This window comes from Odontesthes bonariensis, chromosome 8, assembly GCF_027942865.1.
Source record: "Odontesthes bonariensis isolate fOdoBon6 chromosome 8, fOdoBon6.hap1, whole genome shotgun sequence".
In the NCBI taxonomy this organism is placed as follows: Eukaryota; Metazoa; Chordata; class Actinopteri; order Atheriniformes; family Atherinopsidae; genus Odontesthes; species Odontesthes bonariensis.
In genome coordinates, this window is record NC_134513.1 from 25506131 (window position 1) to 25530451 (window position 24321).

Below are 24321 nucleotides of genomic sequence, written 5' to 3' on the forward strand. Positions count from 1 at the left end.
ATTTCCTGTGAGTTCCATCTTCTTCATGGCGATGTTTTTTTAAAACTGATTTGTACTTTTGATTGTGAAACTGCCACCAAGAAAGCAGCCATATTGGCAGTGGTGGGATTTGAACGCACGCCTCCACAGAGACTGGAGCCTAAATCCAGCGCCTTAGACCACTCGGCCACACTACCAAAGATAACTTTGAGCCAACTACAAGGGAGCGTCACCTTTAAAAGTTGGACTGAACTGAAGGATTGTAATCAACAGTTGTCAGTAGACCCTGTAAGATGAAACTTTTCTAACTCAGAATAACAACTGATGAGTACCAGTTGTAGTCTTGCCACTGTGCAACACCCATAGATATTTCTTGTGCTCTTCATCTAACGCCATGAAATCTTTACAGAAGAGAGCATAGGAAGAGAAGAGTATAAACTGGTGGAACTCAACAAGATGATCGACTAGCAGAGGATGGTTTCGATCCATCGACCTCTGGGTTATGGGCCCAGCACGCTTCCGCTGCGCCACTCTGCTTTTGCATCTCAGTCTGTAGACGTAAGACAGGAAATTGTGTTGGATGATACATTAGAGGATTTAAAGCACCTCGGAACAAACGCTGTGCAACTCAGCTTCCATGTGTCTTGGTTAAGGTTTTGGAAATCTAGGAACCTCCAAGTTACCATCACAACATTAGCAGTCACCGCAGTACTTTCAATGGCGTCTTCAGGCCGTTTTCAGTTCAATCCCTTTACACCACTATGTTAACAGGCCACCTCATTAGTAGATATACAGAAGTTTAAAATCTGCTACTTCAAATGACTTTGGTCTCTATGGCTAGTAGCCCCAACATTACATCTCCACTGGGATGATTTTCTTAGGATTCATTGCATCAAGGCTTTAAACAGTGCAGAATTAATGGTTTGCCCTCTGAGTCATAGTGTACAAATGTTAGACCTACTGACTGACCACGCATAGCATCTCGCTGTCCTCAGCCATATCCATGACCTGCATTTACAAAACCCCAAAGAGTAACGGCCAAAAACAAACATGAGCCTTGGAAAAGATAGCTTGCCAGCCAGCTGCCAATGTCACAGTGGTAACATCCATTTTTTTTTGCATGTGCTGTTTCACTGTTTATTCTGTGACCCTGAAGGGACTCTTTAGTTGTGTGTGACATTAACGTATAAGCTTTATTAAGGACTCTCTGTAGTTCCACATATAAAAAATATTTCTGACCAAGGTCCCCTTTATCTCTGGCAGTAGAAGAAACTGAAGTTCTTCAAAATGTCAGTAACAGGTTAGACTGGGTAAAATGAGCTTTCTTTCTGTCGTCACACATTAAGACTGAAAGGGGCACCTAAAAAGATTTGGGATTCATGTTTGAACCTTATCAGAGGATGAAAGTGGAAGTGGACTTGACATATGGGTTGCCTCCCCAAAGGACCAGCACATGTGTATGATTTCCTGTGAGTTCCATCTTCTTCAAGGCGATGTTTTTTTTAAACTGATTTGTACTTTTGATTGTGAAACTGCCACCAAGAAAGCAGCCATATTGGCAGTGGTGGGATTTGAACCCACGCCTCCACAGAGACTGGAGCCTAAATCCAGCGCCTTAGACCACTCGGCCACACTACCAAAGATATCTTTGAGCCAACTACAAGGGAGCGTCACCTTTAAAAGTTGGACTGAACTGAAGGATTGTAATCAACAGTTGTCAGTAGACCCTGTAAGATGAAACTTTTCTAACTCAGAATAACAACTGATGAGTACCAGTTGTAGTCTTGCCACTGTGCAACACCCATAGATATTTCTTGTGCTCTTCATCTAACGCCATGAAATCTTTACAGAAGAGAGCATAGGAAGAGAAGAGTATAAACTGGTGGAACTCAACAAGATGATCGACTAGCAGAGGATGGTTTCGATCCATCGACCTCTGGGTTATGGGCCCAGCACGCTTCCGCTGCGCCACTGTGCTTTTGCATCTTAGTCTGTAGACGTAAGACAGGAAATTGTGTTGGATGATACATTTGAGGATTTAAAGCACCTCGGAACAAGCGCTGTGCAACTCAGCTTCCATGTGTCTTGGTTAAGGTTTTGGAAATCTAGGAACCTCCAAGTTACCATCACAACATTAGCAGTCACCGCAGTACTTTCAATGGCGTCTTCAGGCCGTTTTCAGTTCAATCCCTTTACACCACTATGTTAACAGGCCACCCTCATTAGTAGATATACAGAAGTTTAAAATCTGCTACTTCAAATGACTTTGGTCTCTATGGCTAGTAGCCCCAACATTACATCTCCACTGGGATGATTTTCTTAGGATTCATTGCATCAAGGCTTTAAACAGTGCAGAATTAATGGTTTGCCCTCTGAGTCATAGTGTACAAATGTTAGACCTACTGACTGACCACGCATAGCATCTCGCTGTCCTCAGCCATATCCATGACCTGCATTTACAAAACCCCAAAGAGTAACGGCCAGAAACAAACATGAGCCTTGGAAAAGATAGCTTGCCAGCCAGCTGCCAATGTCACAGTGGTAACATCCATTTTTTTTGCATGTGCTGTTTCACTGTTTATTCTGTGACCCTGAAGGGACTCTTTAGTTGTGTGTGACATTAACGTATAAGCTTTATTAAGGACTCTCTGTAGTTCCACATATAAAAAATATTTCTGACCAAGGTCCCCTTTATCTCTGGCAGTAGAAGAAACTGAAGTTCTTCAAAATGTCAGTAACAGGTTAGACTGGGTAAAATGAGCTTTCTTTCTGTCGTCACACATTAAGACTGAAAGGGGCACCTAAAAAGATTTGGGATTCATGTTTGAACCTTATCAGAGGATGGAAGTGGAAGTGGACTTGACAGATGGGTTGCCTCCCCAAAGGACCAGCACATGTGTATGATTTCCTGTGAGTTCCATCTTCTTCATGGCGATGTTTTTTTTAAACTGATTTGTACTTTTGATTGTGAAACTGCCACCAAGAAAGCAGCCATATTGGCAGTGGTGGGATTTGAACGCACGCCTCCACAGAGACTGGAGCCTAAATCCAGCGCCTTAGACCACTCGGCCACACTACCAAAGATATCTTTGAGCCAACTACAAGGGAGCGTCACCTTTAAAAGTTGGACTGAACTGAAGGATTGTAATCAACAGTTGTCAGTAGACCCTGTAAGATGAAACTTTTCTAACTCAGAATAACAACTGATGAGTACCAGTTGTAGTCTTGCCACTGTGCAACACCCATAGATATTTCTTGTGCTCTTCATCTAACGCCATGAAATCTTTACAGAAGAGAGCATAGGAAGAGAAGAGTATAAACTGGTGGAACTCAACAAGATGATCGACTAGCAGAGGACGGTTTCGATCCATCGACCTCTGGGTTATGGGCCCAGCACGCTTCCGCTGCGCCACTGTGCTTTTGCATCTCAGTCTGTAGATGTAAGACAGGAAATTGTGTTGGATGATACATTTGAGGATTTAAAGCACCTCGGAACAAGCGCTGTGCAACTCAGCTTCCATGTGTCTTGGTTAAGGTTTTGGAAATCTAGGAACCTCCAAGTTACCATCACAACATTAGCAGTCACCGCAGTACTTTCAATGGCGTCTTCAGGCCGTTTTCAGTTCAATCCCTTTACACCACTATGTTAACAGGCCACCCTCATTAGTAGATATACAGAAGTTTAAAATCTGCTACTTCAAATGACTTTGGTCTCTATGGCTAGTAGCCCCAACATTACATCTCCACTGGGATGATTTTCTTAGGATTCATTGCATCAAGGCTTTAAACAGTGCAGAATTAATGGTTTGCCCTCTGAGTCATAGTGTACAAATGTTAGACCTACTGACTGACCACGCATAGCATCTCGCTGTCCTCAGCCATATCCATGACCTGCATTTACAAAACCCCAAAGAGTAACGGCCAGAAACAAACATGAGCCTTGGAAAAGATAGCTTGCCAGCCAGCTGCCAATGTCACAGTGGTAACATCCATTTTTTTTGCATGTGCTGTTTCACTGTTTATTCTGTGACCCTGAAGGGACTCTTTAGTTGTGTGTGACATTAACGTATAAGCTTTATTAAGGACTCTCTGTAGTTCCACATATAAAAATTATTTCTGACCAAGGTCCCCTTTATCTCTGGCAGTAGAAGAAACTGAAGTTCTTCAAAATGTCAGTAACAGGTTAGACTGGGTAAAATGAGCTTTCTTTCTGTCGTCACACATTAAGACTGAAAGGGGCACCTAAAAAGATTTGGGATTCATGTTTGAACCTTATCAGAGGATGAAAGTGGAAGTGGACTTGACATATGGGTTGCCTCCCCAAAGGACCAGCACATGTGTATGATTTCCTGTGAGTTCCATCTTCTTCATGGCGATGTTTTTTTTAAACTGATTTGTACTTTTGATTGTGAAACTGCCACCAAGAAAGCAGCCATATTGGCAGTGGTGGGATTTGAACGCACGCCTCCACAGAGACTGGAGCCTAAATCCAGCGCCTTAGACCACTCGGCCACACTACCAAAGATATCTTTGAGCCAACTACAAGGGAGCATCACCTTTAAAAGTTGGACTGAACTGAAGGATTGTAATCAACAGTTGTCAGTAGACCCTGTAAGATGAAACTTTTCTAACTCAGAATAACAACTGATGAGTACCAGTTGTAGTCTTGCCACTGTGCAACACCCATAGATATTTCTTGTGCTCTTCATCTAACGCCATGAAATCTTTACAGAAGAGAGCATAGGAAGAGAAGAGTATAAACTGGTGGAACTCAACAAGATGATCGACTAGCAGAGGATGGTTTCGATCCATCGACCTCTGGGTTATGGGCCCAGCACGCTTCCGCTGCGCCACTGTGCTTTTGCATCTTAGTCTGTAGACGTAAGACAGGAAATTGTGTTGGATGATACATTTGAGGATTTAAAGCACCTCGGAACAAGCGCTGTGCAACTCAGCTTCCATGTGTCTTGGTTTTGGAAATCTAGGAACCTCCAAGTTACCATCACAACATTAGCAGTCACCGCAGTACTTTCAATGGCATCTTCAGGCCGTTTTCAGTTCAATCCCTTTACACCACTATGTTAACAGGCCACCTCATTAGTAGATATACAGAAGTTTAAAATCTGCTACTTCAAATGACTTTGGTCTCTATGGCTAGTAGCCCCAACATTACATCTCCACTGGGATGATTTTCTTAGGATTCATTGCATCAAGGCTTTAAACAGTGCAGAATTAATGGTTTGCCCTCTGAGTCATAGTGTACAAATGTTAGACCTACTGACTGACCACGCATAGCATCTCGCTGTCCTCAGCCATATCCATGACCTGCATTTACAAAACCCCAAAGAGTAACGGCCAAAAACAAACATGAGCCTTGGATAAGATAGCTTGCCAGCCAGCTGCCAATGTCACAGTGGTAACATCCATTTTTTTTGCATGTGCTGTTTCACTGTTTATTCTGTGACCCTGAAGGGACTCTTTAGTTGTGTGTGACATTAACGTATAAGCTTTATTAAGGACTCTCTGTAGTTCCACATATAAAAAATATTTCTGACCAAGGTCCCCTTTATCTCTGGCAGTAGAAGAAACTGAAGTTCTTCAAAATGTCAGTAACAGGTTAGACTGGGTAAAATGAGCTTTCTTTCTGTCGTCACACATTAAGACTGAAAGGGGCACCTAAAAAGATTTGGGATTCATGTTTGAACCTTATCAGAGGATGAAAGTGGAAGTGGACTTGACATATGGGTTACCTCCCCAAAGGACCAGCACATGTGTATGATTTCCTGTGAGTTCCATCTTCTTCATGGCGATGTTTTTTTAAAACTGATTTGTACTTTTGATTGTGAAACTGCCACCAAGAAAGCAGCCATATTGGCAGTGGTGGGATTTGAACCCACGCCTCCACAGAGACCTGAGCCTAAATCCAGCGCCTTAGACCACTCGGATAGCCTGGCTGACGCGTCCACAATCTCAATGAGATGGTGGTGTGGGAACTAGGTGTGCATTTTCTCGTATATGAGGCGTGGTTTACGAATGCCTAGAGCCGTTTATTGGGCGCTACGAATGTCTATCAAATGACGTCAGGTTCTTCCCATGCTGCTTTGCGCGCGATTCATAGCCAATTGTATCACTTATACCAGATGACGACAGAAATTCGATGAGGAAGAAGAAAAAAATGGAAAATAAAAGTAAACTTGCGCTCTAAGATACTCAAATTGACATCAAAGTAGGCCTATATGCTGTATTCTACACGAATTTTTATGTTGTAGAGTTGTGAATTTATTTTAATAATGGAGAAATTGAGCAGCCTTGCTTTGTTGTCTACAGTAGTAGATCAACCCTCATCTTACTTTGAAGCTCCCAGCTCCCAGAAGTGACGTCAACGAAGCTTTAGCAGCAGAAAAGCTATCAGGCTTGTGTTGATGATAATAATAAACTCCTGGACTATGTACAAACTTCCAAATGCATCGTTTGGTGAGTACAGACCATATTTCTGCTACTGTAGAAGTTTGGTGTCATGACATGTGATTTTAGTGTGGTAATTTTGGAGATACTTCCAGGGTCCGTTAGCGCTTGTAGCCTACTAAGCTATTCGGGATAACTCGGTAACTCAGCTGATGTTCAGTCAATATCGGAAAAACTTCGGGTGGGCTACTTGGCTGGATATCACGGTTCAAATGACCCTAGGGTGAATCTACTCCGAAACACTTTCTAAGGCTGCATTGAACGGTAACGTTGTGTCCGCTGTCATGTTGGATTAACGCTCTACAAGCTTCGGTGTAGCGCATAGACGTCGTCGTCTTGCTCTCCCCCGTCGTTCTGTGATTGGTTCCCAAACTCTAGCAAAAATAAGGGCGGTGGTTTCCAGGCTGACTGCAGTGAGAATGAAATCGAGCGCAAAGCAGCATGGGAATTCCCAGGCTACCACTCGGCCACACTACCAAAGATGTCTTTGAGCCAACTACAAGGGAGCGTCACCTTTAAAAGACGGACTGAACTGAAGGATTGTAATCAACAGTTGTCAGTAGACCCTGTAAGATGAAACTTTTCTAACTCAGAATAACAACTGATGAGTACCAGTTGTAGTCTTGCCACTGTGCAACACCCATAGATATTTCTTGTGCTCTTCATCTAACGCCATGAAATCTTTACAGAAGAGAGCATAGCAAGAGAAGAGTATAAACTGGTGGAACTCAACAAGATGATCGACTAGCAGAGGATGGTTTCAATGCATTGACCTCTGGGTTATGGGCCCAGCACGCTTCCGCTGCACCACTCTGCTTTTGCATTTTAGTCTGTAGGCGTAAGACAGGAAATTGTGTTGGGAGATACATTTGAGGATTTAAAGCACCTCGGAACAAGTGCTGTGCAACTCAGCTTCCATGTTAAGGCTTTGGAAATCTAGGAACCTCCAAGTTACCATCACAACATTAGCAGTCACCGCAGTACTTTCAAAGGCGTCTTCAGATGATGAAAGTGGAAGTGGACTTTACATATGGGTTACCTCACCAAAGGACCAGCACATGTTTATGATTTCCTGTGAGTTCCATCTTCTTCATGGCAATGTTTTTTTAAACTGATTTGTACTTTTGATTGTGAAACTGCCACCAAGAAAGCAGCCATATTGGCAGTGGTGGGATTTGAACCCACGCCTCCACAGAGACTGGAGCCTAAATCCAGCGCCTTAGGCCACTCGGCCACACTACCAAAGATACCTTTGAGCCAACTACAAGGGAGCGTCACCTTTAAAAGACGGACTGAACTGAAGGATTGCAACAGTTGTCAGAAGACCCAGTAAGATGAAACTTTTCTAACTCAGAATAACAACTGATGAGTACCAGTTGTAGTCTTGCCACTATGCAACACCCATAGATATTTCTTGTGCTCTTCATCTAACGCCATGAAATCTTTACAGAAGAGAGCATAGCAAGAGAATAGTATAAACTGGTGGAACTCAACAATATGATCAACTAGCAGAGGATGGTTTCGATCCATCGCCCTCTGGGTTATGGTCCCAGCACACTTCTGCTGTGCCACTCAACTTTTGTATTTTAGTCCGTAGGCAAGACAGAAATGTTAGGTGGGATTTGAACCCACGCCTCAAAAGAGACTGGAGCCTAAATCCAGCGCCTTCGACCACTCGGCTCAACAAGCTGTGTTGTGACAACCTTCTACAGTGCTTTGGGCAGGACAGAATCATTAGCAAAAGGCATATTGTTGATTATAAGGTCTTGGTTTGCACTTAACACCATAGTAAACGGGAAAGGGCTTTTGACCGAAGCAACCTGGCCTCATGTTAGGCTATTTTAAGGGGGCTATTGACATTTAGACCGAAGATGGGTGAGAGTATCAAAAAAATCATCACTTGGTGGCAGGCAGCTGACAAAAAACCAAGCCCTCCCCGTTAGGGAATCGAACCCCCATCTTCCACGTGACAGACGGAGATACTGTCCACTATACTAATGAGGAATTTCTGTGACGGACACAGTCGTCAGATAAAAAGACAACTATCGCCAAGAAGTGAAATAAGAGTTCCGTGTCCCGTTTCAAGGTGCAGGAAAATTGCTATCACAGTCCCTTCACTCAGAAGGAGAGTCTTCCATGATGCTGCATGCCTCGTCAATGTTCCCCGTCAACACCAACACAACGCAGACCCACATATTCGCTGGAATGATGCCTTGGCCCGCCGACAGTATCGTCAAATATTCCTTTTAGTAGTCAGGATGGCCGAGCTGTCTAAGGCGCTGAGTTCAGGTCGCAGTGTCCCCTGGAGGCATGGGTTCAAATCCCACTTCTGATATTGCAGAATTCTCCTAGGAACTATTTTCACTGGCAAGACAACCCAAGTTTACTCCTTGCTTAGCAATACCATGTCGTATTGCTATTCTGGCACTGCATCATCTAGTTTAAAAATTATTGCAGGCGCTTTACCTCCGAAGAGTTCTTGCTTCCAAATGCTATGCCTACTATTTGTTTTCCTCAAGAGCCCTCTTAAACAACAGCCAAGACACCTGTTGCATGAGAATCTTCTGACCACAGCTCAACTAGCTGTGCTGTCACAACCTTCTACAGTGCTTTGGGCAGGACAGAATCATTAGCAAAAGGCACATTGTTGATTATAAGGTCTTGGTTTGCACTTAACACCATAGTAAACGGGAAAGGGCTTTTGACCGAAGCAACCTGGCCTCATGTTAGGCTATTTGAAGGGGGCTATTGACATTTAGGCCGAAGATGGGTGAGAGTATCAAAACAATCATCACTTGGTTGCAGGCAGCTGAAAAAAAAAAACAAGTCCTCCCCGTCAGGGAATCGAACACCAATTTTCCACGTGACAGGCTGAGATACTGTCCATTACACTAACGATGAATTTCTGTGTAGTGGACACAGTCGTCAGATGAAAAGACAACTATCGCCAAGAAGTGAAATAAGATTTCCGTGTCCCGTTTCAAGGTGCAGGAAAATTGCTATCACAGTCCCATCACTCAGAAGGAGAATCTTCCATGAAGCTGCATGCCTCGTCAATGTTCCCCTTCAACACGAACACAACGCAGACCCACATATTCGCTGGAATGATGCCCGGGCCTGCCGACAGTATCATCAAATATACCTTTCAGCGGTCAGGATTGCCAAGCGGTCTAAGGCGCTGCGTTATACCAGTGTTTCTTCATTCCGGTCCTCGGGACCCACTGCCCTGCATGTTTTATGTTCCCTGCTCCAACACACCTGATTCAAATGAATGGCTCCTTATCAGGCCACTGCTGAGTTTGATGGCGAGCTGATCATTTGAATCAGGTGTGGTGAGTGGAGGAGGGAAACATCGAAACACTGAGCTACGCTTTTCAAATTGAACAGACTGTGCGCGCTCCCGCGTACCGGAAATCAATTTCTGGCAGCAATCAACTTTTGGCACGACACCTGTCATTTCACGTTAGGCCTATATGACCGCTTATATGATGACATTGAGAAACTTTTGCTACATCGTGAAATTGCAGATATCTTTAATTAACTTACCTGAGCAGAAACGTTTGACTCCATCCTGTTTTTCCTCCATCAGTAACAACGTGTGCCCACTGAGTGTCGTTGGCGCTCAGATCCCGGCCGACAGAAATTGCTGCTCCTTGATTGGATGGTTGGTTGGCGCGTGGGTGGGCACCGGGTTGATTGGCAAGTCAGTAAGCAACGTGCTGATTGGCTATTCACTCAGGCGTCAAAAAAGGGTCAAAATTCGTACTCGTAACTTGAGTTTTGTAAACTTGTAACTTCAGGGTCGTACTTGAAGGTGGAAAATTTGTGTGTCCGTCGGATTTAGTTTTACACATGCACAAAATGTTTTTACAACTTCAAAACTTTGTTACACATACACAAACTATTTTTAAAAAATTCAAAATTTTGTTTCACATACACAAAATGCTTTTACAACTTCAAAACTTTGTTACACATACACAAACTATTTTTACAACTTCAAAACTTTGTTACACATTCACAAACTATTTTTACAACTTCAAAACTTTGTTACACATGCACAAAATGTTTTTACAACTTCATAACTTTGTTACACATACACAAAATATTTTTACAACTTCAAAACTTTGTTACATATACACAAACTATTTTTGCAACTTCAAAACTTTGTTACACATGCACAAAATGTTTTTACAACTTCATAACTTTGTTACACATACACAAACTATTTTTAAAAATTCAAAATTTTGTTTCACATACACAAACTATTTTTACAACTTCAAAACTTTGTTAAACATACACAAACTATTTTTACAACTTCAAAACTTTGTTACACATACACAAACTATTTTTACAACTTCAAAACTTTGTTACACATTCACAAACTATTTTTACAACTTCAAAACTTTGTTACACATGCACAAAATGTTTTTACAACTTCATAACTTTGTCACACATACACAAAATATTTTTACAACTTCAAAACTTTGTTACATATACACAAACTATTTTTACGACTTCAAAACTTTGTTACACATACACAAAATGTTTTTACAACTTCAAAACTTTGTTACATATGCACAAAATGTTTTTACAACTTCAAAACTTTGTGAAACATACACAAACTATTTTTACAACTTCAAAACTTTGTTACACATGCACAAAATGTTTTTACATAGACACAAAATATTTTTACAACTTCAATACTTTATTACACATGTGAACATCATTGTACAAGTACAAAATCTTTCTGACCCTTATTTGATCCCAAATCCAAAAAAGATTCAACTAGCAACATATAGGTGAGACGTAACATACCACAGAGCCTCTCAGCTGGAACTGATCAATCGTGCACTCAGGTGTCACTTGACAACTGACTAGCCTACTCAACTCATCTTTTTTCCAGAAAGCATCCATGACAGCACCCCTGAAAGCACACACCTGAAGGTTCCACTGAGATTTGAACTCGGATCACTGGATTCAGAGTCCAGAGTGGTGACCTTTATACCATGGAACCCCTTCCACAGTCAATTTACGCTCTCAGTCATGCAAATGCTTGATAATGAAAGGGTTTTAGCAACCTGTTATTTTTTTTGTAGATTTTTCATTGATACTCTTACAGTTTGTATTCTCAGCATTGGCACGACAGTCAAACAACACGTTCTGTACCTTCGCTGGTCAAAGGTTAGAATCCACCTGTCAAGCAGAGGAACAGGGTTTGATTCCTTGACGGCAAGGTTGCCATTTTTGCTCAGCAGCTTGGGGTTCGCCAAAGTCCGTTTCACACTTTAGCCTCAGAGAATCTCTTAAAAACCTTCAAAAATTGACTTTACATGTGAAGAATAGCAGATGAGGCTCCCCTCCTATCCATAATTATGAATATGTTGATGTTGCTATCAGTAACGTGCAGTCATACATCTTCAAACAAGGATGAAATAAATAAAGGAGGAGCAAATAATGTTTCCGCCCAGTTTCGAACAGAGGACCTTTCACGTGTGAGGAGAACGTGATAACCACTACACTACGGAAACTGGCACCATGTCTACTAGCTATTGTTCCGGAAACCAAACAATGAGGTAAGTTTTCCCAAATTTTGTTGCTTGCGGAAAGAGATTGTGGAGTGGCTACAAACTGAGTCAGAAGTGGGATTGTAACACACTCCTCTGGGAGAGAATGGAAAAATAGAAGCATCGCAAATGAATATGCAAGAAGAATCCAAAAAAGATTCAACTAGCAACATATAGGTGAGACGTCACATACCACAGAGCCTCTCAGCTAGAACTGATCAATCGTGCACTTAGGTGTCACTTGACAACTGACTAGCCTACTCAACTCATCTTCTTTCCAGAAAGCATCCATGACAGCACACACCTGAAGGTTCCACTGAGATTTGAACTCTGATCACTGGATTCAGAGTCCAGAGTGCTGACCTTTACACCATGGAACCCCTTCCACAGTCAATTTACGCTCTCAGTCATGCAAATGCTTGACAATGAAAGGGTTTCAGCAACCTGTTATTTTTTTTTGTAGATTTTTCATTGATACTCTTACAGTTTGTATTCTCAGCATTGGCACGACAGTCAAACAACACATTCTGTATCTTCGCTGGTCAAAGGTAGGAATCCACCTGTCAAGCGGAGGAACAGGGTTTGATTCCTTGACGGCAAGGTTGCCATTTTGGTTCAGCAGCTTGGGATTCGCCAAAGTCCGTTTCACACTTTAGCCTCAGAGAATCTCTTAAAAACCTTCAAAAATTGACTTTACATGTGAAGAATAGCAGATGAGGCTCCCCTCCTATCCATAATTATGAAAATGTTGATGTTGCTATCAGTAACGTGCAGTCATACATCTTCAAACAAGGATGAAATAAATAAAGGAGGAGCAAATAATGTTTGCGCCCAGTTTCGAACTGAGGACCTTCCGCGTGTGAGGCGAACGTGATAACCACTACACTACGGAAACTGGCACCATGTCTACTAAGTATCGTTCCGGAAAACAAACAATGAGGTAAGTTTTCCCAAATTTTGTTGCTAGCGGAAAGAGATTGTGGAGTCGCTACAAACAGAGTCAGAAGTGGGATTGTAACACACTCCTCTGGGAGAGCATGGAAAAATAGAAGCATCGCAAATGAATATGCAAGAAGAATCCAAAAAAGATTCAACTAGCAACATATAGGTGAGACGTCACATACCACAGAGCCTCTCAGCTGGAACTGATCAATCGTGCACTCAGGTGTCACTTGACAACTGACTAGCCTACTCAACTCATCTTCTTTCCAGAAAGCATCCATGACAGCACCCCTGAAAGCACACACCTGAAGGTTCCACTGAGATTTGAACTCAGATCACTGGATTCAGAGTCCAGAGTGCTGACCTTTACACCATGGAACCCCTTCCACAGTCAATTTACGCTCTCAGTCATGCAAATGCTTGACAATGAAAGGGTTTTAGCAACCTGTTAGTTTTTTTGTAGATTTTTCATTGATACTCTTACAGTTTGTATTCTCAGCATTGGCACGACAGTCAAACAACACATTCTGTACCTTCGCTGGTCAAAGGCTAGAGTCCACCTGTCAAGCGGAGGAACAGGGTTCGATTCCTTGACGGCAAGGTTGCCATTTTGGTTCAGCAGCTTGGGGTTCGCCAAAGTCCGTTTCACACTTTAGCCTCAGAGAATCTCTTAAAAACCTTCAAAAATTGACTTTACATGTGAAGAATAGCAGATGAGGCTCCCCTCCTATCCATAATTATGAATATGTTGATGTTGCTATCAGTAATGTGCAGTCATACATCTTCAAACAAGGATGAAATAAATAAAGGAGGAGCAAATAATGTTTCCGCCCAGTTTCAAACTGAGGACATTTCGCGTTTGAGGCGAACGTGATAACCACTACACTACGGAAACTGGCACCACGTCTACTAACTATCGTTCCGTAAAACCAAACAATGAGGTAAGTATTCCCAAATTTTGTTGCTAGCGGAAAGAGATTGTGGAGTCGCTACAAACAGAGTCAGAAGTGGGATTGTAACACACTCCTCTGGGAGAGCATGGAAAAATAGAAGCATCGCAAATGAATATGCAAGAAGAATCCAAAAAAGATTCAACTAGCAACATATAGGTGAGACGTCACATACCACAGAGCCTCTCAGCTGGAACTGATCAATCGTGCACTCAGGTGTCACTTGACAACTGACTAGCCTACTCAACTCATCTTCTTTCCAGACAGCATCCATGACAGCACACACCTGAAGGTTCCACTGAGATTTGAACTTGGATCACTGGATTCAGAGTCCAGACTTTTACACCATGGAACCCCTTCCACAGTCAATTTACCCTCTCAGTCATGCAAATGCTTGACAATGAAAGGGTTTTAGCAAACTGTTATTTTTTTTTGTAGATTTTTCAGTGATACTCTTACAGTTTGTATTCTCAGCATTGGCACGACAATCAAACAACACATTCTGTATCTTCGCTGGTCAAAGGTTAGAATCCATCTGTCAAATAGGGGAACAGGGTTCGATTCCTTGACGGCAAGGTTGCCATTTTTGCTCAGCAGCTTGGGGTTCGCTAAAGTCCGTTTCACACTTTAGCCTCAGAGAATCTCTTAAAAACCTTCAAAAATTGACTTTACATGTGAAGAATAGCAGATGAGGCTCCCCTCCTATCCATAATTATGAATATGTTGATGTTGCTATCAGTAACGTGCAGTCATACATCTTCAAACAAGGATGAAATAAATAAAAGAGGAGCAAATGATGTTTCCGCCCATTTTCGAACTGAGGACCTTTCGCGTGTGAGGCGAACATGATAACCACTACACTGCGGAAACTGGCACCACGTCTACTAACTATCGTTTCGGAAACCCAACAACGAGGTAAGTTTTCCCAAATTTTGTTGCTAGTGGTAAGAGATTGTGGAGTCGCTACAAATTGAGTCAGAAGTGGGATTGTAACACACTCCTCTGGGAGAGCATGGACAAATAGAAGCATCGCAAATGAATATGCAAGAAGAATCCAAAAAAGATTCAACTAGTAACATATAGGTGAGACATCACATACCACAGAGCCTCTCAGCTGGAACTGATCAATCGTGCACTTAGGTGTCACTTGACAACTGACTAGCCTACTCAACTCATCTTCTTTCCAGAAAGCATCCATGACAGCACCCCTGAAAGCACACACCTGAAGGTTCCACTGAGATTTGAACTCGGATCACTGGACTCAGAGTCCAGAGTTCTGACCTTTACACCATGGAGCCCCTTCCACAGTCAATTTACGCTCTCAGTCATGCAAATGCTTGACAATGAAAGGGTTTTAGCAACCTGTTATTTTTTTGTAGATTTTTCATTGATACTCTTACAGTTTGTATTCTCAGCATTGGCACGACAGTCAAACAACACATTCTGTATCTTCGCTGGTCAAAGGTTAGAATCCATCTGTCAAGCGGAGGAACAGGGTTCGATTCCTTGACGGCAAGGTTGCCATTTTTGCTCAGCAGCTTGGGGTTCGCCAAAGTCCGTTTCACACTTTAGCCTCAGAGAATCTCTTAAAAACCTTCAAAAATTGACTTTACATGTGAAGAATAGCAGATGAGGCTCCCCTCCTATCCATAATAATGAATATGTTGATGTTGCTATCAGTAACGTGCAGTCATACATCTTCAAACAAGGATGAAATAAATAAAGGAGGAGCAAATAATGTTTCCGCCCAGTTTCAAACTGAGGACATTTCGCGTGTGAGGCGAACGTGATAACCACTACACTACGGAAACTGGCACCACGTCTACTAACTATCGTTCCGTAAAACCAAACAATGAGGTAAGTATTCCCAAATTTTGTTGCTAGCGGAAAGAGATTATGGAGTCGCTACAAATTGAGTCAGAAGTGGGATTGTAACACACTCCTCTGGGAGAGCATGGACAAATAGAAGCATCGCAAATGAATATGCAAGAAGAATCCAAAAAAGATTCAACTAGTAACATATAGGTGAGACATCACATACCACAGAGCCTCTCAGCTGGAACTGATCAATCGTGCACTCAGGTGTCACTTGACAACTGACTAGCCTACTCAACTCATCTTCTTTCCAGAAAGCATCCATAACAGCACCCCTGAAAGCATACACCTGAAGGTTCCACCGAGATTTAAACTCGGATTACTGGATTCAGAGTCCAGAGTGCTGACCTTTACACCATGGAACCCCTTCCACAGCCAATTTACGCTCTCAGTCATGCAAATGCTTGACAATGAAAGGGTTTTAGCAACCTGTTATTTTTTTGTAGATTTTTCATTGATACTCTTACAGTTTGTATTCTCAGCATTGGCACGACAGTCAAACAACACATTCTGTAACTTCGCTGGTCAAAGGTTAGAATCCATCTGTCAAGCGGAGGAACAGGGTTCGATTCCTTGACGGCAAGGTTGCCATTTTTGCTCAGCAGCTTGGGGTTCGCCAAAGTCCGTTTCACACTTTAGCCTCAGAGAATCTCTTAAAAACCTTCAAAAATTGACTTTACATGTGAAGAATAGCAGATGAGGCTCCCCTCCTATCCATAATTATGAATATGTTGATGTTGCTATCAGTAACGTGCAGTCATACATCTTCAAACAAGGATGAAATAAATAAAGGAGGAGCAAATAATGTTTCCGCCCAGTTTCAAACTGAGGACCTTTCGCGTGTGAGGCGAACATGATAACCCCTACACTACGGAAACTGGCACCACGTCTACTAACTATCGTTCCGTAAAACCAAACAATGAGGTAAGTATTCCCAAATTTTGTTGCTAGCGGAAAGAGATTATGGAGTGGCTACAAACTGAGTCAGAAGTGGGATTGTAACACACTCCTCTGGGAGAGCATGGAAAAATAGAAGCATCGCAAATGAATATGCAAGAAGAATCCAAAAAAGATTCAACTAGCAACACAGAAGTGAGACGTCACATACCACAGAGCCTCTCAGCTGGAACTGATCAATCGTGCACTTAGGTGTCACTTGACAACTGACTAGCCTACTCAACTCATCTTCTTTCCAGACAGCATCCATGACAGCACACACCTGAAGGTTCCACTGAGATTTGAACTCAGATCACTGTATTCAGAGTCCAGACCTTTACACCATGGAACCCCTTCCACAGTCAATTTACCCTCTCAGTCATGCAAATGCTTGACAATGAAAGGGTTTTAGCAACCTGTTATTTTTTTGTAGATTTTTCATTGATACTCTTACAGTTTGTATTCTCAGCATTGGCACTACAGTCAAACAGCACATTCTGTACCTTCGCTGGTCAAAGGTTAGAATCCACCTGTCAAGCGGAGGAACAGGGTTCGATTCCTTGATGGCAAGGTTGCCATTTTTGCTCAGCAGCTTGGGGTTCGCCAAAGTCCGTTTCACACTTTAGCCTCAGAGAATCTCTTAAAAACCTTCAAAAATTGACTTTACATGTGAAGAATAGCAGATGAGGCTCCCCTCCTATCCATAATTATGAATATGTTGATGTTGCTATCAGTAACGTGCAGTCATACATCTTCAAACAAGGATGAAATAAATAAAGGAGGAGCAAATAATGTTTCCGCCCAGTTTCGAACTGAGGACCTTTCGCGTGTGAGGCGAACATGATAACCACTACACTGCGGAAACTGGCACCACGTCTACTAACTATCGTTTCGGAAACCCAACAACGAGGTAAGTTTTCCCAAATTTTGTTGCTAGTGGTAAGAGATTGTGGAGTCGCTACAAATTGAGTCAGAAGTGGGATTGTAACACACTCCTCTGGGAGAGCATGGACAAATAGAAGCATCGCAAATGAATATGCAAGAAGAATCCAAAAAAGATTCAACTAGTAACATATAGGTGAGACATCACATACCACAGAGCCTCTCAGCTGGAACTGATCAATCGTGCACTTAGGTGTCACTTGACAACTGACTAGCCTACTCAACTCATCTTCTTTCCAGAAAGCATCCATGACAGCACCCCTGAAAGCACACACCTGAAGGTTCCACTGAGATTTGAACTCAGATCACTGGACTCAGAGTCCAGAGTTCTGACCTTTACACCATGGAGCCCCTTCCACAGTCAATTTACGCTCTCAGTCATGCAAATGCTTGACAATGAAAGGGTTTTAGCAACCTGTTATTTTTTTGTAGATTTTTCATTGATACTCTTACAGTTTGTATTCTCAGCATTGGCACGACAGTCAAACAACACATTCTGTATCTTCGCTGGTCAAAGGTTAGAATCCATCTGTCAAGCGGAGGAACAGGGTTCGATTCCTTGACGGCAAGGTTGCCATTTTTGCTCAGCAGCTTGGGGTTCGCCAAAGTCCGTTTCACACTTTAGCCTCAGAGAATCTCTTAAAAACCTTCAAAAATTGACTTTACATGTGAAGAATAGCAGATGAGGCTCCCCTCCTATCCATAATAATGAATATGTTGATGTTGCTATCAGTAACGTGCAGTCATACATCTTCAAACAAGGATGAAATAAATAAAGGAGGAGCAAATAATGTTTCCGCCCAGTTTCAAACTGAGGACATTTCGCGTGTGAGGCGAACGTGATAACCACTACACTACGGAAACTGGCACCACGTCTACTAACTATCGTTCCGTAAAACCAAACAATGAGGTAAGTATTCCCAAATTTTGTTGCTAGCGGAAAGAGATTATGGAGTCGCTACAAATTGAGTCAGAAGTGGGATTGTAACACACTCCTCTGGGAGAGCATGGACAAATAGAAGCATCGCAAATGAATATGCAAGAAGAATCCAAAAAAGATTCAACTAGTAACATATAGGTGAGACATCACATACCACAGAGCCTCTCAGCTGGAACTGATCAATCGTGCACTCAGGTGTCACTTGACAACTGACTAGCCTACTCAACTCATCTTCTTTCCAGAAAGCATCCATAACAGCACCCCTGAAAGCACACACCTGAAGGTTCCACTGAGATTTGAACTCGGATCACTGGACTCAGAGTCCAGAGTTCTGACCTTTACACCATGGAACCCCTTCCACAGCCAATTTACGCTCTCAGTCATGCAAATGCTTGACAATGAAAGGGTTTTAGCAACCTGTTATTTTTTTGTAGATTTTTCATTGATACTCTTACAGTTTGTATTCTCAGCATTGGCACGACAGTCAAACAACACATTCTGTAACTTCGCTGGTCAAAGGTTAGAATCCATCTGTCAAGCGGAGGAACAGGGTTCGATTCCTTGACGGCAAGGTTGCCATTTTTGCTCAGCAGCTTGGGGTTCGCCAAAGTCCGTTTCACACTTTAGCCTCAGAGAATCTCTTAAAAACCTTCAAAAATTGACTTTACATGTGAAGAATAGCAGATGAGGCTCCCCTCCTATCCATAATTATGAATATGTTGATGTTGCTATCAGTAACGTGCAGTCATACATCTTCAAACAAGGATGAAATAAATAAAGGAGGAGCAAATAATGTTTCCGCCCAGTTTCAAACTGAGGACCTTTCGCGTGTGAGGCGAACATGATAACCCCTACACTACGGAAACTGGCACCACGTCTACTAACTATCGTTCCGTAAAACCAAACAATGAGGTAAGTATTCCCAAATTTTGTTGCTAGCGGAAAGAGATTATGGAGTGGCTACAAACTGAGTCAGAAGTGGGATTGTAACACACTCCTCTGGGAGAGCATGGAAAAATAGAAGCATCGCAAATGAATATGCAAGAAGAATCCAAAAAAGATTCAACTAGTAACATATAGGTGAGACATCACATACCACAGAGCCTCTAAGCTGGAACTGATCAATCGTGCACTTAGGTGTCACTTGACAACTGACTAGCCTACTCAACTCATCTCTTTTCCAGACAGCATCCATGACAGCACCCCTGAAAGCATACACCTGAAGGTTCCACTGAGATTTAAACTCGGATCACTGGATTCAGAGTCCAGAGTGCTGACTTTTACACCATGGAACCCCTTCCACAGTCAATTTACGCTTTCAGTCATGCAAATGCTTGACAATGAAAGGGTTTTAGCAACCTGTTATTTTTTTTGTAGATTTTTCATTGATACTCTTACAGTTTGTATTCTCAGCATTGGCACGACAGTCAAACAACACATTCTGTACCTTCGCTGGTCAAAGGTTAGAATCCACCTGTCAAGCGGAGGAACAGGGTTCGATTCCTTGACGTTAAGGTTGCCATTTTGGTTCAGCAGCTTGGGGTTCGCCAAAGTCCGTTTCACACTTTAGCCTCATAGAATCTCTTAAAAACCTTCAAAAATTGACTTTACATGTCAAGAATAGCAGATGAGGCTCCCCTCCTATCCATAATTATGAATATGTTGATGTTGCTTTCAGTAACGTGAAGTCATACATCTTCAAACAAGGATGAAATAAATAAAGGAGGAGCAAATAATGTTTCCGCCCAGTTTCGAACTGAGGACATTTCGCGTGTGAGGCGCACGTAATAACATCTACACTACGGAAACTGGCACCATGCCCATTAACTATCGTTCCGGAAAACCAAACAATGAGGTAAGTTTTCCCAAATTATGTTGCTAGCGGAAAGAGATTGTGGAGTCGCTACAAACAGAGTCAGAAGTGGGATTGTAACACACTCCTCTGGGAGAGCATCGAAAAATAGAAGCATCGCAAATGAATATGCAAGAAGAATCCAAAAAAGATTCAACTAGCAACATATAGGTGAGACGTCACATACCACAGAGCCTCTCAGCTGGAACTGATCAATCGTGCACTCAGGTGTCACTTGAAAACTGACTAGCCTACTCAACTCATTTTCTTTCCAGAAAGCATCCATGACAGCACCCCTGAAAGCACACACCTGAAGGTTCCACTGAGATTTGAACTCAGATCACTGGATTCAGAGTCCAGAGTGCTGACCTTTACACCATGGAACCCCTTCCACAGCCAATTTACGCTCTCAGTCATGCAAATGCTTGACAATGAAAGGGTTTCAGCAACCTGTTATTTTTTTTTGTCAATTTTTCATTGATACTCTTACAGTTTGTATTCTCAGCATTGGCACGACAGTCAAACAACACATTCTGTACCTTCGCTGGTCAAAGGTTAGAATCCTTCTGTCAAGCGGAGGAACAAGGTTTGATTCCTTGACTTTAAGGTTGCCATTTTTGCTCAGCAGCTTGGGGTTCGCCAAAGTCCGTTTCACACTTTAGCCTCAGAGAATCTCTTAAAAACCTTCAAAAATTGACTTTACATGTGAAGAATAGCAGATGAGGCTCCCCTCCTATCCATAATTATGAATATGTTGATGTTGCTATCAGTAACGTGCAGTCATACATCTTCAAACAAGGATGAAATAAATAAAGGAGGAGCAAATAATGTTTCCGCCCAGTTTCGAACTGAGGACATTTCGCGTGTGAGGCGAACGTGATAACCACTACACTACGGAAACTGGCACCATGTCTACTAGCTATTGTTCCGGAAACCAAACAATGAGGTAAGTTTTCCCAAATTTTGTTGCTTGCGGAAAGAGATTGTGGAGTGGCTACAAACTGAGTCAGAAGTGGGATTGTAACACACTCCTCTGGGAGAGAATGGAAAAATAGAAGCATCGCAAATGAATATGCAAGAAGAATCCAAAAAAGATTCAACTAGCAACATATAGGTGAGACGTCACATACCACAGAGCCTCTCAGCTAGAACTGATCAATCGTGCACTTAGGTGTCACTTGACAACTGACTAGCCTACTCAACTCATCTTCTTTCCAGAAAGCATCCATGACAGCACACACCTGAAGGTTCCACTGAGATTTGAACTCGGATCACTGGATTCAGAGTCCAGAGTGCTGACCTTTACACCATGGAACCCCTTCCACAGTCAATTTACGCTCTCAGTCATGCAAATGCTTGACAATGAAAGGGTTTCAGCAACCTGTTATTTTTTTTTGTAGATTTTTCATTGATACTCTTACAGTTTGTATTCTCAGCATTGGCACGACAGTCAAACAACACATTCTGTATCTTCGCTGGTCAAAGGTTAGAATCCACCTGTCAAGCGGAGGAACAGGGTTCGATTCCTTGACGGCAAGGTTGCCATTTTGGTTCAGCAGCTTGGGGTTCGCCAAAGTCCGTTTCACACTTTAGCCTCAGAGAATCTCTTAAAAACCTTCAAAAATTGACTTTACATGTGAAGAATAGCAGATGAGGCTCCCCTCCTATCCATAATTATGAATATGTTGATGTTGCTATCAGTAATGTGCAGTCATACATCTTCAAACAAGGATGAAATAAATAAAGGAGGAGCAAATAATGTTTGCGCCCAGTTTCGAACTGAGGACCTTCCGCGTGTGAGGCGAACGTGATAACCACTACACTACGGAAACTGGCACCATGTCTACTAAGTATCGTTCCGGAAAACAAACAATGAGGTAAGTTTTCCCAAATTTTTTTGCTAGCGGAAACAGATTGTGGAGTCGCTACAAACAGAGTCAGAAGTGGGATTGTAACACACTCCTCTGGGAGAGCATGGAAAAATAGAAGCATCGCAAATGAATATGCAAGAAGAATCCAAAAAAGATTCAACTAGCAACATATAGGTGAGACGTCACATACCACAGAGCCTCTTAGCTGGAACTGATCAATCGTGCACTCAGGTGTCACTTGACAACTGACTAGCCTACTCAACTCATCTTCTTTCCAGAAACCATCCATGACAGCACCCATGACAGCACACACCTGAAGGTTCCACTGAGATTTGAACTCGGATCACTGGATTCAGAGTCAAGAGTGCTGACCTTTACACCATGGAGCCCCTTCCACAGTCAATTTACCCTCTCAGTCATGCAAATGCTTGACAATGAAAGGGTTTTAGCAACCTGTTATTTTTTTGTAGATTTTTCATTGATACTCTTACAGTTTGTATTCTCAGCATTGGCACGACAGTCAAACAACACATTCTGTATCTTCGCTGGTCAAAGGTTAGAATCCACCTGTCAAGCAGAGGAACAGGATTCGATTCCTTGACGGCAAGGTTGCCATTTTTGCTCATCAGCTTGGGGTTCGCCAAAGTCCGTTTCACACTTTAGCCTCAGAGAATCTCTTAAAAACCTTCAAAAATTGACTTTACATGTGAAGAATAGCAGATGAGGCTCCCCTCCTATCCATAATTATGAATATGTTGATGTTGCTATCAGTAACGTGCAGTCATACATCTTCAAACAAGGATGAAATAAATAAAGGAGGAGCAAATAATGTTTCCGCCCAGTTTCGAACTGAGGACCTTTAACGTGTGAGGCGAACGTGATAACCACTACACTACGGAAACTGGCATCTTGCCTATTAACTATCGTTCCGGAAAACCAAACAATGAGGTAAGTTTTCCCAAATTTTGTTGCTAGCGGAAAGAGATTGTGGAGTCGCTACAAACAGAGTCAGAAGTGGGATTGTAACACACTCCTCTGGGAGAGAATGGAAAAATAGAAGCATCGCAAATGAATATGCAAGAAGAATCCAAAAAAGATTCAACTAGCAACATATAGGTGAGACGTCACATACCACAGAGCCTCTCAGCTGGAACTGATCAATCGTGCACTTAGGTGTCACTTGACAACTGACTAGCCTACTCAACTCATCTTTTTTCCAGAAAGCATCCATGACAGCACCCCTGAAAGCACACACCTGAAGGTTACACTGAGATTTGAACTCAGATCACTGGATTCAGAGTCCAGAGTGCTGACTTTTACACCATGGAACCCCTTCCACAGTCAATTTACGCTCTCAGTCATGCAAATGCTTGACAATGAAAGGGTTTTAGCAACCTGTTATTTTTTTTGTAGATTTTTCATTGATACTCTTACAGTTTGTATTCTCAGCATTGGCACTACAGTCAAACAACACATTCTGTACCTTCGCTGGTCAAAGGTTAGAATCCATCTGTCAAGCGGAGGAACAGGGTTCGATTCCTTGACGTTAAGGTTGCCATTTTGGTTCAGCAGCTTGGGGTTCGCCAAAGTCCGTTTCACACTTTAGCCTCATAGAATCTCTTAAAAACCTTCAAAAATTGACTTTACATGTCAAGAATAGCAGATGAGGCTCCCCTCCTATCCATAATTATGAATATGTTGATGTTGCTTTCAGTAACGTGAAGTCATACATCTTCAAACAAGGATGAAATAAATAAAGGAGGAGCAAATAATGTTTCCGCCCAGTTTCGAACTGAGGACCTTTCGCGTGTGAGGCGAACGTGATAACCACTACACTACTGAAACTGGCACCATGCCCATTAACTATCGTTCCGGAAAACCAAACAATGAGGTAAGTTTTCCCAAATTATGTTGCTAGCGGAAAGAGATTATGGAGTCGCTACAAACAGAGTCAGAAGTGGGATTGTAACACACTCCTCTGGGAGAGCATGGAAAAATAGAAGCA

The 24321-nt window shown here is 42.3% G+C and overlaps 19 non-coding genes across 19 annotated transcripts; all 19 read right to left on the minus strand.

Annotated features, from left to right (window-relative positions):
• Positions 1 to 94: 94 nt before the first annotated feature.
• On the minus strand, positions 95 to 176 carry trnal-uag (transfer RNA leucine (anticodon UAG)). The gene has a single exon. It is a non-coding gene; the product is annotated as a tRNA-Leu (tRNA).
• Positions 177 to 444: 268 nt separating this feature from the next.
• Positions 445 to 516, minus strand: trnam-cau (transfer RNA methionine (anticodon CAU)). The gene has a single exon. It is a non-coding gene; the product is annotated as a tRNA-Met (tRNA).
• Positions 517 to 1535: 1019 nt separating this feature from the next.
• trnal-uag (transfer RNA leucine (anticodon UAG)) lies at positions 1536 to 1617 on the minus strand. Its single transcript has one exon. It is a non-coding gene; the product is annotated as a tRNA-Leu (tRNA).
• Positions 1618 to 2976: 1359 nt separating this feature from the next.
• Positions 2977 to 3058, minus strand: trnal-uag (transfer RNA leucine (anticodon UAG)). Its single transcript has one exon. It is a non-coding gene; the product is annotated as a tRNA-Leu (tRNA).
• A 1359-nt stretch (positions 3059 to 4417) lies between these two features.
• On the minus strand, positions 4418 to 4499 carry trnal-uag (transfer RNA leucine (anticodon UAG)). The gene has a single exon. It is a non-coding gene; the product is annotated as a tRNA-Leu (tRNA).
• A 3105-nt stretch (positions 4500 to 7604) lies between these two features.
• On the minus strand, positions 7605 to 7686 carry trnal-uag (transfer RNA leucine (anticodon UAG)). The gene has a single exon. It is a non-coding gene; the product is annotated as a tRNA-Leu (tRNA).
• A 5144-nt stretch (positions 7687 to 12830) lies between these two features.
• Positions 12831 to 12903, minus strand: trnav-cac (transfer RNA valine (anticodon CAC)). Its single transcript has one exon. It is a non-coding gene; the product is annotated as a tRNA-Val (tRNA).
• Positions 12904 to 13259: 356 nt separating this feature from the next.
• trnaq-cug (transfer RNA glutamine (anticodon CUG)) lies at positions 13260 to 13331 on the minus strand. The gene has a single exon. It is a non-coding gene; the product is annotated as a tRNA-Gln (tRNA).
• A 441-nt stretch (positions 13332 to 13772) lies between these two features.
• trnal-caa (transfer RNA leucine (anticodon CAA)) lies at positions 13773 to 13845 on the minus strand. Its single transcript has one exon. It is a non-coding gene; the product is annotated as a tRNA-Leu (tRNA).
• A 1793-nt stretch (positions 13846 to 15638) lies between these two features.
• On the minus strand, positions 15639 to 15711 carry trnav-cac (transfer RNA valine (anticodon CAC)). Its single transcript has one exon. It is a non-coding gene; the product is annotated as a tRNA-Val (tRNA).
• An 869-nt stretch (positions 15712 to 16580) lies between these two features.
• Positions 16581 to 16653, minus strand: trnav-cac (transfer RNA valine (anticodon CAC)). Its single transcript has one exon. It is a non-coding gene; the product is annotated as a tRNA-Val (tRNA).
• Positions 16654 to 17503: 850 nt separating this feature from the next.
• On the minus strand, positions 17504 to 17576 carry trnav-cac (transfer RNA valine (anticodon CAC)). The gene has a single exon. It is a non-coding gene; the product is annotated as a tRNA-Val (tRNA).
• Positions 17577 to 18444: 868 nt separating this feature from the next.
• Positions 18445 to 18517, minus strand: trnav-cac (transfer RNA valine (anticodon CAC)). The gene has a single exon. It is a non-coding gene; the product is annotated as a tRNA-Val (tRNA).
• Positions 18518 to 19386: 869 nt separating this feature from the next.
• trnav-cac (transfer RNA valine (anticodon CAC)) lies at positions 19387 to 19459 on the minus strand. Its single transcript has one exon. It is a non-coding gene; the product is annotated as a tRNA-Val (tRNA).
• Positions 19460 to 20759: 1300 nt separating this feature from the next.
• Positions 20760 to 20831, minus strand: trnaq-cug (transfer RNA glutamine (anticodon CUG)). The gene has a single exon. It is a non-coding gene; the product is annotated as a tRNA-Gln (tRNA).
• Positions 20832 to 21273: 442 nt separating this feature from the next.
• On the minus strand, positions 21274 to 21346 carry trnav-cac (transfer RNA valine (anticodon CAC)). Its single transcript has one exon. It is a non-coding gene; the product is annotated as a tRNA-Val (tRNA).
• An 858-nt stretch (positions 21347 to 22204) lies between these two features.
• On the minus strand, positions 22205 to 22277 carry trnav-cac (transfer RNA valine (anticodon CAC)). Its single transcript has one exon. It is a non-coding gene; the product is annotated as a tRNA-Val (tRNA).
• An 868-nt stretch (positions 22278 to 23145) lies between these two features.
• Positions 23146 to 23218, minus strand: trnav-cac (transfer RNA valine (anticodon CAC)). The gene has a single exon. It is a non-coding gene; the product is annotated as a tRNA-Val (tRNA).
• An 870-nt stretch (positions 23219 to 24088) lies between these two features.
• Positions 24089 to 24161, minus strand: trnav-cac (transfer RNA valine (anticodon CAC)). Its single transcript has one exon. It is a non-coding gene; the product is annotated as a tRNA-Val (tRNA).
• Between the last annotated feature and the right edge of the window lie 160 nt (positions 24162 to 24321).